The sequence below is a fragment of the Dreissena polymorpha genome, chromosome 15 (genome assembly GCF_020536995.1).
Source record: "Dreissena polymorpha isolate Duluth1 chromosome 15, UMN_Dpol_1.0, whole genome shotgun sequence".
NCBI lineage: Eukaryota > Metazoa > Mollusca > Bivalvia > Myida > Dreissenidae > Dreissena > Dreissena polymorpha.
This window is the reverse complement of record NC_068369.1, coordinates 24,040,514-24,045,500: the sequence shown is the minus strand read 5'-3', so window position 1 is coordinate 24,045,500 and position 4,987 is coordinate 24,040,514.

The window sequence follows — 4,987 nt, the reverse complement described above, 5'->3', positions numbered from 1 at the left end:
GAGGAATTTAACATTTTTATCAGGATTTGATAATTTCTATTCTTGAATAACGTTTTACATCGCACAACTTTCTCAATATGCCTGAATTGTTTGAAACCCTTCGTGATTTTCATAACGATTTACTAACATATCACACACTCAAGTATGCAATATTTAAAATACATGTGCGATCACATCAAGATACGCCCATTGCTTAACATGTTTACATTTAAAGATTGACGCAATGAAAAATGATTTCTTTAGTTTTACCTTTTACCATAAATTGTAACATCGTTGTTCGATTTAAGACTTGGATATAGTGGGCACCACTCTGTTTGCTTGTTACTCATGCAGAAATGTATAAAATTCTAAATTTGCGAAATACTCTGTTCAGACCTTTTACCTTCAGTTGTGACCTTAATCATTGACCCAGTTACCTGGACTTTGTGCGCACTTCGTCTTATCATGTTTAGCACTAATGACTATCGAGAAAGAATCCATGCTAGCAAAAGTTATGTTTTAAGGACACATTTCTGGCGCCTGCAAATCCGATCGCCCATATTTGGATCAACATTATATGGCCGTTTCTCATACGGACGTTTACTAAGTACTTACTTTACTTCGTAAAATCCCATGTTTGATAGTTAAGATATTTCCGTTACACATGTGTTACCAGACCTCACAACATTTTGAAATTGGCACAATAAATATTATCAAATCGTACACGATGGGCCACCAATGTATTTTCCAGATTTTCGTTATAATCGTGTTATTATAAAGCTTAATTCTAACACAAATGTCGAAACAAATTAAGTTTTAATTTCCGTCTAGTTACACGTCGTGCGCTGTACTGATGTATAGTAAAACTGATACCCCATTCCACGTAACAAAGCATGTGACCACAGAACAGACTTAAACGGGTAGCTGAATGGGCACTCCCAATTATCGTAAGCGGCATAAATGCGATTTTGAAAATACGTTTGTGATTGCCGCTCGTTTGAGATGTATATGAATAGAAATGCCTGTAGCGGGAGAATTTTAAGAGGAAATTAAATACAAAGATTTCTTACGCAAAAACTATTTCAAAAGGACTGAATTTGAAGAATTTGAAGTAGATTTTATTCCTTGTAAATACTGTCATCTTAATTGATCTTGTAAACTTTTAAAATTCAATAATTACAAATGTTTTTTTTTTCTTTTTCAATTTGTATTCCACGTTTAAGATATTGCGTTAATTAAACATCATTATGAAGTTTTTTATTACCTCATATTCTCAATAGAAAACAGGTTACTGTGCCGATTGTTATGTATAGGTTTTGAACAACTAGCAAAATTCGAACTGAAAACTACATGCAATAAATCAGCTGATGTTAACCGATTATTAACGGTAGGCGGATAAAAGCATGTTATTGTGATATGTCCGTAACTGTCGCTGTTGCAAGAGCAGTTTACGCAGAAAATACAATTTTAAATGTTCACGAATACATTGCGATTTGGTAAATAAATAATATTTTGTTTTAAGTATATGGCACAATATCGAAGTGGAATAACTCAAAACTATGGTCTCGTAAAAACATGGTCGATACTTAACTATAAAAGTGGCCATATAGATGTGTGTTTTTTCATGTCAAATTATATTTTTTACATTCATGTTCGTTTTATATTTCGTTCGAAGCTCATTAAATTCATAATTAACAAAATCAATCGAAACAGGTTTCACAGTGTGTTGGATAGTTTAAGAAAGTGTATCCGGTTAGTGTCATGCTCAAAATTTATACCAATCAAACATGTCTGTCATGTCGATCTTTAGAGAAACCCTTTATGTACATTACCTTTCTTAATTGTGTAAATTTGTATCACTAAATTTGTGTTTCAAGTATAAATGTCTTATAATGAACAGCCATCAATGTTCAGTAACAAAGCCATACAGTAATACCACGAAATGTATAGTATCGGGTTACGTTCATTCATAATGCTACGTCGAGCTCATTTAAAATATTTCAGTTATGTTATAATTGTTAAATGGTCTTACGACATTAACTCTGATTTACTGTTTTGAAATCCACGTGCATTAAATCTAAAAATGTTTTAAACTGAAACAATTTAAAGGTATCCTGTCTTCATGAGTTGGTCAACCATTAATTTATGTATTATCAAATGGTGAATTTATTATTAAAAACCCTAACTTAAGCACATTTGTTCGAATGATTGTGTGTTAGAACAGAAATATCTGTAAAAGTCATGAATTGATGTTATACGTTTTTTCCCTAAAAGTAAGGAGAATTTCAATCTTGCATATTATGTTTCAATTGCGACATGAACTACGTTTACACCTTTTGAACATGAAATAGTAATTGCTCCGTGTCTAGCCCTGTTAAAGCACTGTATTGTGTTGTCAGAAATATAATCGTTAATATTGCGTAACCAAATAAATGTTAATGATTTGAAAAGTAAAAAACAACAATCATTACAATATAGTATGTTAACAATCACATAACAAAAGTTTCATTTATTTTCTCGTTTAAGCATTGTGTATGTTTTCCAGTCGCAAAGTGCAGATCTGAATCAAATTTAAGATCTATTGAAAACAAGATAACCTTCGCATGCACACGAACAATTATAATCCTCTTTCGTTTTAAAATTGATATAAACATGGCGTGCCCAATTGTAATTAATTATTCAAATAAAGTACAAGATAAGTATTGATGCAAAGCATTAAAGGGCGTCGGGAATTTCAGTGTAAAAGGAACTCAATGAAGTTACATGGAACGATTTTTTTTCAACTGTAAATATTCATATATTGGCCGATTGTTTTAAACAAAATAGAAAAAGATACTGGTATAACCATTATCTATAATTTTGTGTTATAACCCCCAAATAACCATTATTTATGATATTGTGTTATAACCCCCAAATAACCTTATCTATGATTTTGTGTTGTAACCCCCAAATATTTCATAGTTCATTTTATTTACATTGGTTTCCTTTTTTTACTGGCATCCGTGGGCAGTTTTCATTAATGGAACAGAACTGTGTAGGTTTTAAAAAATCTGCTTCATCTTGTAAGCGTTATTTCATATTTTTCTCAACTTCAAGGGGAGATGATTCTAAACTTACTCATAAGTTGCTCATTTACGATAGGGGTTGAAATGAAAACACTGTAAAAGTTTGAAAAAAAATGAATGCAAACTGTAAATTGCATAAAGAAGCTGCATTTCGCAATACTTTGAAATTCAGTAAAAGATCATAATAGATTTATTGCTCCGATATTCATCATGTTCAATAGGGTTCGAGTAATACTGATATAAAAACACTTTACATGTTTGGAAAGATTCAGACGAAAGTTGTGAAATCTTTTAAACAAGTGGAAATTGTTTATTTTGTCAAATTTAATAGAAAAAATTTATGTCCCGATGTTTCTCATTTTAAATGAGGTAAAAATGCTCATTGATATGAAAACACTGTAAGTTTGGAAAGAATCTGATGAAAAATGTTGACATAATCACAAAACCAAGCAGTTTTTTACTTTTATTTTTAAATTAAAAGAGACATCATTCTGGGCTTAGGGTCCGATATTGGTCATATAGAGATCTTGGGTTGGGTCCTCATTGATACAAAACCTGTGCAAGTTTTGGAACAATCGGATGAAAATTTTGAACTTCGAACAACGATTTCAACATGTCTAAAATTCTAAGGAAGATAACTATGGACGTAATAGTCGGATAATGCTAAAAGGTCCATACCACCTGGATAGTAATACGTGTCGCGCTTCGCGCTCTATATGTGGTTCTTACAAAAACACTCCGAGCAGTGCTTGACTCTAGGGAAACGGGTTGTTGGGGCACAGCTCCTCCTTGATAAGCGGCTGCTTCCTTTATCGCAACTCATTGTTACAATCAATAATACGTGTCGCGCTTCGCGCTCTATATGTGGTAGGGATAGTACTTAGGGCCTATGATAAACAACCATAAAAATACATGGATAATAGATGTGTTGTTTGCATTTATTTGTTAATATAAAAACACGTGTATTTTTTTTGTAAGATATTTAAGTGATGTAAGAAATTTTAATTAACGTTGTCACAACGCGGTATCCATTAATTTTAATAAAAATGTCCACTTGTAGTAAAATAGATTTTAAAATGTCTACATTAAATAAAGATTTATTATATTTACTAACATGACTGAAAAAATTGTCAGCCGCCGAACTGTTCCGTTCGTGCCGGAACCCGGAATTGAACCGGGGACCTTTAGATGATTGTTGCGTTAACAACTTCAGTCTAACGCTTTCCCAACTGATCTAATCCGGCTGACTTCATACTGCTATTTGGTGAAGTTGTGTATAGCGATCGTTATTATATGTCTATTAATAAACTAATACATTGTACGTTTTCGTACCTCTACGCCCTCCAATAAACTTGCTTTAGCGATAGGTCGTCAAATATCGTACTACATTGATTCTCCACTAAATAAGCAAATTTGAAAAAAAACACAAAATAAATATGTTTTGATTATGTTTTGTTTTTATACAAAACCAGAAAGTTTCGCGTTTTTTCCCAGTCCCTGTGATCTTTCCCCTGTGATCAGTTGTGGATCAGTTATTATTTAAAACAATTAGCTTTGCATTATTGGCAATAAAGGTTGTAATAAATGTAATAGGCACAAATGAAGTACTTATTTACACTAATTTACACAAAAAATCACCACTATGCAAGATATTCTTAAAAAAATTATATACATTGATCCGTAAAATAACTTCTCCTCCCATTAGCGAAAAAAAATGCATTACATACTAGTCGCCGCTCTCCAGAGCGACGCCAAAGACATTGAAATGAGCCAGTCTGTACATATTATTTAGGCCTACGGTTTGAACAGAATAAACAACATATTTAATTCGTAAATGTGTAACGAAATTGATAAAACGTATACGGTAAAAATGAAACAATATATTTGAATGAATTCTATAATTTGTCTATTAAATGTATTGACATAGATATTGTTTTTTTCTA